Source organism: Triticum urartu, chromosome 2A (genome assembly GCF_056163025.1).
Source record: "Triticum urartu cultivar PI428250 chromosome 2A, HENAU_Tu73, whole genome shotgun sequence".
NCBI classification, from domain to species: domain Eukaryota; kingdom Viridiplantae; phylum Streptophyta; class Magnoliopsida; order Poales; family Poaceae; genus Triticum; species Triticum urartu.
The window spans coordinates 39,185,690-39,199,305 of record NC_141874.1 but is presented as its reverse complement, the minus strand read 5'-3'; positions in this window follow the sequence as shown (position 1 = coordinate 39,199,305).

Below are 13,616 nucleotides of genomic sequence, written 5' to 3'. Positions count from 1 at the left end.
GGGTTGTCAAGCCCTTCACGGTCACTTACGAGAGTGAGATCTGATAGATACGATAAGATAATATTTTTAGTATTTTTATGATAAAGAGAAATAAAGATGCAAAGTAAAATAAATGGCAAAGGAAATAACTAAGTATTGGAAGATTAATATGATGGAAGATAGAACCGGGGGCCATAGGTTTCACTAGTGGCTTCTCTCAAGAGCATAAGTATTACGGTGGGTAAATGAATTACTGTCGAGCAATTGATAGAATTGAGCATAGTTATGATAATATCTAGGTATGATAATGTATATAGGCATCACGTCCGCAACAAGTAGACCGAAACGATTCTGCATCTACTACTATTACTCCACGCATCCACCGCTATCCAGCATGCATCTAGAGTATTAAGTTCATAAGAACAGAGTAATGCTTTAAGGAAGATAACATGATGTAGAGGGATAAACTCATGCAATACGATATAAACCCCATCTTTTTATCCTCGATGGCAACAATACAATACGTGTCAGTTCCCATTCTGTCACTGGGATCGAGCGCCGCAAGATTGAACCCAAAGCTAAGTAGTTCTCCCATTGCAAGAAAGATCAATCTAGTAGGCCAAACCAAACTGATAATTTGAAGAGACTTGCAAAGATAAACCAATCATACATAAAAGAATTCAGAGGAGAATCAAATATTGTTCATAGATAATATGGATCATAAACCCACAATTCATCGGATCTCGACAAACACACCGTAAAAGAAGATTACATCGAATAGATCTCCAAGAGAATTGAGGAGAACTTTGTATTGAGATCCAAAGAGTGAGAAGAAGCCATCTAGCTAATAACTATGGACCCGTAGGTCTGAAGTAAACTACTCACACATCACCGGAGAGGCCATGGAGTTGATGTAGAGGCCCTCCGTGATCAATGCCCCCTCCGGCGGAGCTCCGGAAAAGGCCCCAAGATGGGATCTCTCGGGTACAAAAGGTTGCGGTGGTGGAATTAGGTTTTCGTGGTGTTCCTGGATGTTTGGGGGGTACATGGATATATATATATATATAGGAGGAAGAAGTATGTCGGTGGAGCAACGGAGGGCCCATGAGCGTGGAGGGCGCGCCCCCCTGCTTCGTGCCTTCCTCCCTTGTTTCTTGACGCCCACTCCAAGTCACCTGGATCACGTTTGTTGAGAAAATCATGTTCCCGAAGGTTTCGTTCCATTTGGACTCCGTTTGATATTCCTTTTCTTCGAAACCCTAAAATTGGCAAAAAAAAACAATTTGGGCTGGGCCTCCAGTTAGTAGGTTAGTCCCAAAAATGATATAAAAGTGTAAAATAAAGCCCATTCACATCCAAAATAGATAATATAATAGCATGGAGCAATCAAAAATTATGGATACGTTGGAGACGTATCATGGTGCATCAACCCCTATGCATAGATTGCCCCATTGTCACCTCGGGAATCCGCGAGTTGAATGCCAAAACATATATCAAGTGAACCAATATGATACCCCATTGTCACCACGAGTATTCATATGAAAAGCATATATCATGTGTTCTCAAATCCATAAAAGTATTCAATATGATAACACCGAAATCTCAAAGGTAATACTCAATTGACCACAACAAGATAGAGAGGGCAAAACACCATATGATCCGACTATATTGACAAAGCCCGTGATACATCAAGATCGTGACATCTCAAGAACGCGAGAGAGGGAGAGAGATTAAACACATAGTTACTGGTACAAACCCTCAGCCCCGAGGGTGGACTACTACCTCCTCATCGTGGTGGCCGCCGGGATGATGAAGATGGCCACCGGAGATGATCCCCCCTCCGGCAGGGTGCCGGAATGGGGTATAGATTGGTTTTCGGTGGCTACAGAGGCATGTGGCAGCGGAATTTCTAATCTAGGTTTACCCCTGGTAGTCTCTCTATTTATAGGATTTTTTGGCGTTGGTTTCATGCTAAGATGGGCCTCGAGGTGAGCACAACCCACCGGGGCAAGCCAGGCGCACCCCGGTGTCTTGTGCCCTACTCTGTCACCTTCTGTTCCTTCCACAAAGCTTCGGGGGTCTCTTTTGTTCCAAAAAAATGCCAAAATTTTCACCTCATTTGGAGAACTTTCATTTCTGTACCCACGGTAGTTCTGCTGAAAACATCGTCAGTCCGGGTTAGTTCCATGCAAATCATACCAAAACCATATAAAATTGTTGTAAAAATGGCATGAATAATTGATAAATTATAGATACGTTGGAGACGTATCAGCATCCCCAAGCTTAATTCCTACTCGTCCTCGAGTAGGTAAATGATAAAAGAAATAATTTATGAAGTGTCAATGCTAGCAAAGTGCATAAGTTTGATCAATGATAATTTCAATCACTTTTCCAAGCATCATAACAACAATTCTTTCTCATAAAACTCATCATGGTAAAGTACTAATTGAAAATGGAATATTTGTTGTGGAAAGCCACCTACCATATTCATCACATATTCTTTTGCTTTTGTAGCATGGACATTTGGAATTTTATATGATTCAAAGCAATAGTCTAGTTTTGACATGAGGACTTAAATACTCAAGCATACCAACAAGAAGCCATGTCTTTCAAAATATCAATGCTAAAATAAGTTATCCCTAGCCCATCATGCTCAATCATTCCATTCATGAAATACACTCACATATTAGCTGCACCCAATTCTCAAGTACGATCATAGTGCCCCATAGTTGGTGCTTTACAAGAGAAGATGGAGACTCAAATTAAAAATAAAAATTCCATAAAGTAAAGAAAGGCCCTTCTTGCAGGGAAGTAGGCATTTGTAGAGGTGCCAGAGCTCAAAGTGAAAATTGAGAGATAAAAACATTTTTACAGGCATACTTTTCCCACCAACGAAAATGACTTAGAGCTCCCAACACTTTCCATGCTAGATATATCAAGGCGGTTCCCAAACAGAAAATAAAGTTTATTTCCTTTTTCAGCATACTTTCACTTTCCATGGCTAACCGTATCCATGAGTGCCCTCCATATCAACTCTTTCCAAGGAATTTACTAATTGACAACATAAAGTAAATTCATTTTTCATTTCGGGACTGGGCATCCCTAATACCTTTGCCTTACTCTTGTGCAATGACAAGTGAATAAACACTCATCCTGAGAATAACACATCTAGCATGGAAAATATTGGCCACCCCTCACCGCCTTGCGAGCGGTACGAGCACACAAAAGAGAAATTTATTTTGAAAATTAGAGGTGGCAAATACAAATTTTCTTAGAAAGGCAAAAGAATACCGCATATAGGTAGGCATAGTGGACTCATATGGCAAAACTAGTTTAAAGGATTTTGGATGCACAAGTAATGATCATACTTAGTAGAAAATGAAGGCTAGCAAAAGATTAAGAAGCAACCAACCAAGAAACGAATAATCTAATAAGCAAGCATTGAGCATAACTAACTCCGAATAATGCACCACAAGTAGGATGTAATTTCATTGCATAACTATTGACTTTCGTGCTTGCATAGGGAATCACAAACCTTAACACCAATATTCTTACTAAAGCATAATTACTCATCAACATTACACGCATATTAAATCATCATATCTCAAAACCAATACAAGGAATCAAGTTTATTTTGTCCAATGCTCTTCATGAAACTTTTTATTATATCCTTCTTGGATATGTATCACTTTGGAACTAATTTTCATGTGTTGCTTTTGATAAGATCAAAAAAATATAAGTGAAGATCACGAGAATAATATTTCTTTCTCTCAAATTAATTTAAGTGAAGCGAGAGATAATTCCTTCAAAAATACAAAAGCACACCGTGCTCAAAAAGATACAAGTGAAGATCAAGCAAGGGGTTGAGTAAATAGGTAGCTATTTGAGGCCTCTCTCTTATTCAAAAACTTTCAGATATAAGCATTTTATTAAAACAGCAAGAAAAAACAAAATAAAATGACATTCCAAGAATAGCACACATCATGTGAAGAAGCAAAAACTTAGGCTCAACCGATACTAATTGATAACTGTTGAAGAAGAAAGGTGGGATGCCTACCGGGCAATCCCCAAGCTTAGATGCTTGAGACTTCTTGAAATGTTATCTTGGGATGCCTTGGGTATCCCCAAGCTTGAGCTTTTGTGTCTCTTTAATTCTTCTCATATCACGGTTTTCCTAAGTCTCAAAAGCTTCATCCACACAAAACTCAACAAGAACTAGTGAGATAAGTTAGTATAAACCAATGCAAAAACCTCATCATTCTCTACTGTAGCAAATCACTAAAATTATTATTCAACATTTCATACTAAATGCCTCTGCATACTTAATACTCCTATCCTCAAATAGAATCATTAAACAAGCAAACATATGCAAACAATGCAAACATAACAGCAATCTGCCAAAACAGTACATTCTGTAAAGAATGCAAGAGTATAAATACTTCTTAAACTCCAAAGATTATGGAACTTTACCACACTGTAGAAAATTTATCAGAGCTTATTTTGCAAAAAGTTTCAACATTTTATCACATTCTGACTTTTCTAGGGAATTTTTGCAACAGCGGTAAACTTTCTGTTTTCAAACAGCAACATGTAGGCTTGCAAAGTAAGCATAGTAAAGGCTATCATTGGAACTTTTATTGAAATAAAAGATGGAAAACATTATTATAAATAACTGCAAGCAAATCCCAACAAAATGAAATGATCCTCCAAGCAAAACACATATCATGTGACGAATGAAAACATAGCTCCAAGTGGGTTACCGATAATGTTGGAGACGAAAGAGGGGATGCCTTCCGGGGCATCCCCAAGCTTAGTTGCTTGGATCTTCCTTGAGTATTACCTTGGGGTGACTTGGGCATCGCCAAGCTTAGGGTCTTTTCACTCCTTATTCTCACCCAAAACTTGAAAACTTCAATCACACAAAACTTAACAGAACTTTGTGAGATAGGTTAGTACGATAAAGAGCAAACCATTTCACTTTGGTACTGTCAAAGACAAGATTCATAATTGTTTCCACATAATTGTTTCTGTTTTTCAGCAAGATCAAATCAACTATCACCGTAAGCCATCCCAAAGGTCTTACTTGGCACTTTATTGGAATAAAGGCAATAAAACATGATTACTACAGTAGCCTAATCATGTGAACACACAAAAACTATAGGTAAGATTGTTGGGTTGTCTCCCAACAAGCGCTTTTCTTTAATGCCTTTTAGCTAGGCATGATGATTTCAATGATGCTCGCATAAAAGATAAGAATTCAAACATAAAGAGAGCATCATGAAGCATATGACTAGCACATTTAAGTCTAACCCACTTCCTATGCATAGGGATTTAGTGAGCAAACAAATTATGGGAGCAATAATCTACTAGCATAGGAAGGCAAAACAAGCACAACTTCAAGATTTTCAACACATAGAGAGGAAACTTGATATTATTGCAATTCCTACAAGCATAAGTTCCCCCTCATAATAATTTTCAATAGCAACATGAAGAAATTGAACAATATAACCATCACATAAAGCATTCTTTTCATGACACAAAAGCATAGAAAACCTATTACTCTCCACATAAGAAAATTTCTTCTCATCAATAGTAGTGGGAGCAAACTCAACAAAATGACTATCATGCGAGTGAAAATTAAAATCATGATGACAAGTTTCATGGTTATCATTACTCTTTACAACATACATGTCATCACCATAATCATCATAGATAGCAACTTTGTTATCATAGTCAATTGATGCCTCGTCCAAAATGGTGGATTCATCACTAAATAAAGTCATGACCTCTCGAAATCCACTTTCATCATTATAATCATCTTAAATAGGAGGCATGCAATCATTATAACAAAATTGCACATCAAATCTTGGGGGACTAAAAATATCATCTTCATCAAATATAGCATCCCCAAGCTTATGGCTTTGCATATCATTAGCATCATGAATATTCAAAGAATTAACACTAGCAACATTGCAATTGTGCTCATCATTGATGACAAACATATTATTGATTTCTTCTTCTATCGAATGAGCACAATTTTCCTTTCCATCATTTTCATGAAAGACATTATAGAGATGAATAATATGATGGAACCTCAATTCCATTTGTTTGTAGTTTTCTTTTTATAAACCAAACTAGTGATAAAACAAGGAACTAAAAGATTCAATTGCAAGATATAAAGATATACCTTCATGCACTCACCTCCCCAGCAACGGCGCCAGAAAAGAGCTTCATTGACGGGATGTGAGTGCCGCTTACCTAGCCTCCCCGGCAACGTCGCCAGAAAAGAGCTTAATGTCTACTACGCAACTTTATTCTTGTAGACACGTCTTGGGCCTACAAGCATAGAGTTTTGTAGGACAGTAGCAATTTTCCCTCAAGTGGATGACCTAAGGTTTATCAATCCGTGGGAGGTGTAGGATGAAGATGGTCTCTCTCAAACGACCCTGCAACCAAATACAAGCAATCTCTTGTGTCCCCAACACACCTAATAGAATGGAAAATTGTATAGGTGCACTAGTTCGACGAAGAGATGGTGATAAAAGTGTAATATGAATGGTAGAAATATATTTTTATAATCTGAATAAATAAAAACAGCAAGGTAGCAAATAGTAAATGGGCACAAAAACGGTATTGCAATGCTTGAAAATGAGGCCTAGGGTACGTACTTTCTCTAGTGCAATCTCTCAATAGTGCTAATATAATTGGATCATATAACCACCCCTCAAAGTCCATAGAAAAGGTGTGCCGAGAATTATTGGAGCAATGATCTTTAGGCATATCAACTATCACAAGATCAATCATGACGGGTCAATCATTTATCTGAACTATAACTCCAAGCATAATTCCTACTATTTGAGTAAAAGGAGAGTTTGCCATATTCAATCTAATCTTAGTAGTAGCATAAGGACCAAGATTGAGACTATCATAAATAGATTTAGGGATAGTAGAAACACTAGCCCCTAGATCACATATAGCATTGAACTTACTCAAACAAATCTTAATTTATGTAGTAAGCTCAAAAGTATCTTCTTGTTTAGCTGGTCACTTACTGTAAAACTTTGGCTGCAACTTGATCAACAAAGACATTGTATGCTTCGTTATTAGATACCTCAAGTAGTGGGTACTTCATTGATATCATCTTAACGAAATTTGCAATGGTATAATTGTACTCTAGCACATGGCTTGTGTATAGCCACTCAGTCTTCTCTTTGCTACTTCTTACCATGATGATATCTTCAACCTGGTTAGGTTCTTGTTTACCTGCAAAGTTAGATAGGATCAATGTTTGGCTCTCTGCAATTTTAGTCACTTGTGCCTCCATATTCTTGGATCTCCCCTCAAGTATCTGCACATCATTTATTTGTCCAACAATCTTATTGGTCAACTGACCAAGTGAGCTATCATGATTCTTCAAAATATTTTTGAAGCTTCCATTCTGCTAAGTTTGAGTAGAAATAAAACTTCTCAAGAGTATTTATATTGCTGATATTAGCTCCATTAAAATAATTTGATGCTCCACCATTATTAGGATAAGGTAGTGTAGGAGCATATCCATTATTTTTCTAGTTGGGATTGTAGCTATTGCGAGCAATAAAATTCAAATGACTAGGTTCTTTCATTAGTGATGGCATTCATGTTTACATCTTCTTTACCTCTCATGACGGAGATGAGTTCATCACTACTAGGAAAAGGCATGCTAGTGGCGCACCGAATTTACCTTCTAATGGCGCACTACCGGTGCGCCACTGGCATCACGCCATTAGAATTAAATTCTAATGGCGCACCACTGGTGCGCCATTAGTATCTGGTGTTCTAATGGCGCACCACGTAGTGCGCCATTAGTATAGCCTGTAGTGCGCCATTAGAATGCCTCCCAGGGGGCCATATGTACCCATGTGCTTTGGCATTCTAATGGCGCACCAGCAGTTAATGCGCCATTAGTGTGATGATCACAGTGCACCATTAGTGTCTTGTGTGGTGCGCCATTAGTATGAATATTAGGTTTTATTTTATTTTTGCTTTTCTGATTTTTGCATAGGTTACAAAATATATTATTGGACAGAATATAGATAGCAGCACACTGCAACATCAGATTCATCGAATACAATAGAAGATTAGTCTCCGAATACAATTCATCATATTAGTCTCCGAATTCAAAAGACCGAACAAAGATAAAACATTACAAGTCTCAAGACCGCGAGTATCGAGTTTGCCTTCACATTACAAGTCGATATCGATCATCTAAACTACCATCACATAGAAGAGAGTTGTGGTCATCACGATGAGCATCATCGCGATCAAACTGGTCTTCATCCGGTTCCTCCAACGCTCCCTCCTCTCTCCCGCTAGATAGCGGGCGCATCTACATTCGGCCTCCGCCCTAGTGGTGTACCCTTTGTGACTGTTACTGCTGAAATGGTGAACCTGTCTCCGACACTCCTCCCAGTCATCGTAGACTCCGGGAACCTTACCCTTGTACACGACATACGACGGCATCTCTATGCACAAGCCAAACAACAGACAATACATAAGCAATATGTAAGTATGCAACAAAAGGATCGGAAGAGAAAAGCAAGACATTAATAGCACGATTCATGGTCCTACTAATAAATAGCATCGATTACATCTAAGTTGAATGACTGTCCAAACCAAAGAGACATACGAATTAATTAAAGTATAATTACAACATGAGCCAATCAATGTTTCAGAACTACACATCACTACTTTCGACTCGACTCATCGGACAGGAACGTGGATGAAGCCGCCGTCTGTCGTGATGGTCATGAAATCGCAGTCGTTGTCACCCTGCATTTGTAGCGTTTCATCTATCTCACTGTTGGACGGTTGATATCTGAGGAAGAACTGCCCTGAGGTATGAAGGACATCTTGATGGATGATGTCCGCAAACTCCAACTGGATGCGAAATAATTCTTGTCTGAGGTCCGCGTCCTGGACTGCCGACAAGCTCGCAGCCCAATCTTTGAGATTATCTGGTAGCAGAAGTTGATGATGGTCCCTTACGATCGCCCGCATGTGATGGAGGGCGTAGTAGGCGTCCTTCTGACCGCCAGGCGGCTGCTTGACGTAGCAGAACTTTGTATTGTGTGAGAACATGTGCTTGCCGTACTTACGAACTGCCCTGGTGAAGGTGCCTCCAGATTTGGTGTAGCCGGGGAGAACAGCATCAAGAACTTTCTTGACATTTGTGTAGTCTATGTTGGAGTTACGGTTCGGGTCGAAATACGTGGCCATGGAATATTTCGGGCTTAAGAGGATGAGTGTGCAATGTGTGTCACTGCACAGAACACGGAATGTTAGAAAAAAAAGAACGATCGAAATCTAAGAAATCATATGTTACGGGGCGGTTAAGGGATGACTTACTCGGGGAAGTAAGCCACAAGGAAGTTATCCTTATCTGGGTTTGCCAGAATGACGCCTTTGAGGTGTGAACTCGCAACTTGGCGGTCCCCAGCGCTGCTCAAGTGCTTGGCACGCATGTAGAAGGGGTCGACTATCACGATTTCCGGGGTCTTGTCTCTAATGATCCGCATCTCCATACTCAGCGAAAACGGCCGAACGAAGGTGTAGTGCAGCGGATGAAGGTTAAACATAGCAAAGATGTCATCAAACCGCAGGACGATCGTACCCCCGATGTCGCCATCCACAAATCCCTTGCCCTCTGGCACCTTGGCCACGAAAACCGGGTATGCCACATCCTTCTCTCTGAGACGCCGCTTCTCCAATGAAATGACACTGTCGTGCAGACTCCGCATAGCACTGGTTGCAGCATTCAGCATATTTGGCGGTAGCATCGCCCTACCCGCCACATGCACCCTCCTCGAGATATCCTTAGGTGAAGGTGGCCCATCCTGAGCACAGATCGAACTCGATGTCGGCTGGCTCACACCGGCGCCCTTGTTAGTCTTTCGTTTCCGTCCCTTCTTCTTGATCTCCTGTAATGGGACCGAGTTCTGCTCACAGACCGCCTTCTTGAGCGTGTTGGGGCTGATAATATTTTGCACCTCAGCTATCTGAGGCTCGGTGAAGGCGGGAGCTGGAGGCGTGTCCTGAGAACTGAACGCCAGACGACGCCTGCTGCAATTGGAATTCTCCGCCGTACCAGCTAGATCGCGGTGGTCCTGGTTGGGTTCTTGAGAAAGAGGCCCGCAGAACTCATCAGCGTACCCATGTTCGGCAAAGTACTTATCAACGTTGGTAAATGTACCGTTGTCATTGTCGTCGCCGTCCGGATCCTGTGCCATAGGGCTGTCCGGATCCTATGCCATAGGGATGTCCGGCAGGTCCGGTAGCGTTGCGGCGTTCTTGCCATGGCTTGGCGCCGGCATGACTGGCGGTCTTGTCTGTGGGGTGGTGTCCCCCGCCCCCAAATGAATCTGGCTCTTTGGCCAAAGCAGGGGCCAGTTTACGCAGGCGCTGAGGGTCATCTCATCTTCTTCGTTGGCCCCAGCGGGTCGAATCGGAGGTAACAGCTCGTCGCTGCCTAGCAGCACCCGAATCACTTCAACCCTATACATTGTGGGTGGCATCGGATTACCGTGGAACATGGGGTTGCCCAGTTGAACGATTCTGCCCTTGGCGACATCGACCAACTCGGCACCCACGAAGTGCAGAAGAGTGCAAGGAACGTCGGCGGTGCCCTGCGAAAACATGTACAGGGCGTCAGGGATGTCCAGTCAAAGGCAAGGAGATGAAGTCATCGGCCGAGAGGCTTAGTTACCGTGATGCCGTCGAGCTCGGCTAATGTCGAGGCACCACCAACGGCGGGCGTGCAACTGACGGAGGGGGCGCTTGTTGGCGAGGTGCCGACCGGCATACACCCGGGTGCATTAAGCTCCAATGCCCGTGCCGGCACCGGAGACACGAATACCGCCTCCGCCGGAGACACCAATGGCGCCGCCGCCGGAGACACCAATGGCACTGCCTGCGCACTGTGCGAGTTGCTGGCCGTGAAGCTGGGAACCGAGGGAGGCCCCTGTTGGCCGCCCGCAATCCACGTCGTCAGCCCATGAATCAACGTAGGCACCATGGCGTTGAGCGTCGTTCCAAGTTCTTGTTGCACTTGCTCTTGGACAAGCTCCGGAATCCGCGCCTTTTGAGCCTTGAGTTCTTCAACCTCGCGCGTCTGGCTTTCCGAGCTGGTCTTTTTCTCCTTCCGCACACCAGCAGTATAGTATGACCCCCATTTCGTGGACAAGCCTTTGCCGGCCACACGACCAGCTAACATCGGCTTAGTGAGCTTATCCTTGTTTTTCATTACGTTCAACGCCCTATTTAAAGGGGTATCGAAAGGGGAGCTCTTAGATGACCCTGCGCTACTGCTTTCAGTGTCCTGCGAAAGGAACATGAACCATTTAGAAATATTGGGGATTAATTAGAGTGCAGCCATATGGAGCTAATTACGCGGGGGTGTATTCCTTACCAGAAGAAGCTCAAGCGCCCTTGTCTTCGGATCCGTGGTAAGCTCCTTTGTTATCGGGTCCTCCTTGTACCGGGCCCTGACATATTTCCTGGTCTGCTTGTCACCGCTGTATTTCTCGAAGCGGGGTGGTAGGCCTTGCTCGGCATGCTCCGCGTCCTCCTTGTCCCATATAGGCTCTGCCACTCTGTAACTGCCGGGACCGAGTTTGTGTTCCCCTAAGTTCAACTCCCGCATTTCTTTCCCCCACTGACTTGATTCGGAGGTTGCACTGCTCTCGCACTTGATCTTGAACTCCTTGTACTCATCTTCGCTCATCAAAGGATATTTCGCCTTGATCTTCTCATAACTATCACCTTTATCAATCATTCTCTTCACCGCGCTTTTCCAAGTAGACAGGGCCGTGCTCATCTTCGTGAGGGCGGCACTGTTCACTTTATTCCCTGAGAGGTGTGTGTTTTCAAATTCGGCGGGGAACTTGTATCGTTCGTGCAGCTTTGTGAAGAGGAGGTTGCGCAAATTCCCTCGGTCCTTATGCCTAAGGTTCTCGGTGTTGATCGAGACGGTGCTCCGGAGAATGCACCCGAGCTGAACCGAGTACCCCTTTACTATATGTTTGGGCTCCGTTGGATTCCTGTCGGAGTCCACTTGAGTGAATTCCTCCTTGAGGGTGCGGAGCGCATTCGGGCGCCAGTCCTTCCTTTGCTTCTTCGGTTGGCTGCCATCTGTGTGTGCGCCGCCATCATCAGTGGTGGCATCCTCGGCGGCACCATCAGTGGTGTCATCCCCGACGCCACTAGGGGTTGTGTAATCAGGATCGGTGTCTTCCGTGGCATCCTCATAGCGGTGAGGTTGTTCCTCCATCTCATGAGACAGCTCCCAGAATTGCTTGCCGCCCGAACCACCGGCCTCATCGTTGTGGGCCATGTTTCGCTCTAAATAGGAAAAAAGTTTGGTCAAAAAGTTGGTTATTGTCAAGGAACAAGATCATGGTCTCATCATTTAGGGTTTATCGACACCGAGGCACCCTAAAAGCCTAAGCTTTCATCATTTAGGGTTTGTCGACGCCGAGGCACCCTGAAAGCCTAAGCGTACATCATTTAGGTTCTCATCGACACCGAGGCATCCGGGGCAGCCAAGTTAAGTTTTCATCATTTAGGGTTTATCGATGCCGAGGCACCCTAGGTTGGGCCTAATCATTTGGCTCTATTGCCACCTATGTTGGGTTTATCATCTAGGGTTTATCGATGCTAAGTAGAATTCTAAGTTGGGCCTAATAACTTGGCTCTATTGCCACCTATGGTTTAATGCAACAAGAATGGCAGGGCAGTTGATCCTACTTAACTAAGTACTAAGATACCCCGGCCCATGCATTAGTCGCAAGTACCCCATATGTCCTATTTTTAGCAAAGTCATGCTAAAATTCACGAAAATTTTTAGCATGACCTTTGCTGAAAATAGGACATATGGAGTACCCGAATTTGCCGGAACAGAAGTTAATCGACATTTCGGCAAACTCAAGGGTAACTCGGGGTACCTGCAAATTCATCACGACATAATGGTCGGAGACAAAACCCAGCAAACTAGCAAGATGATCATCATCTTTGCAAGACAGTAGCTCAAGTTTTTGACAGTAGCCTCTGAAGAAAACAGCATTGCAACATTCAAGTTCACAGGATAAAAAAATCATCCACATTCACCAACCCACATGATGTTAAAACCCACATGAGCTGTAAACAGACTTAAAAAACCCACATGATGTTATAACTGTATACACTGAACATGATGATACCAAATGGGAAGGAAAATTGTATCACTCTAAATTAGTGTAGCCACTATCTAACAAAACCAGAATGTTAACAAAATTACACCATGATGATACCAAATTCTTGTAGCAGTACAATGAGTTCACAGGATAAAAAAATCATCCACATTCACCAACCCAAACTGGTGGAGATACAGCAAACCAGAACCTCCCAGGTTTCTGCCATTTTATTTTTCCCACCGTATATGTTTTTTGATTCATGTCATGGTACTTGCTGTCAAACCAAGTATTTTCTTTCTACATAATCTAGGAAGTTTCCTTCTTACTGTCTCACTATCTTACTGTCTCACTACAAAAAACTAGTATGCTTAGTTGAGACTAGTATGCTTAGTTGCATTATGACAGGCAAAAACTACAAATATTTGTGTTTTT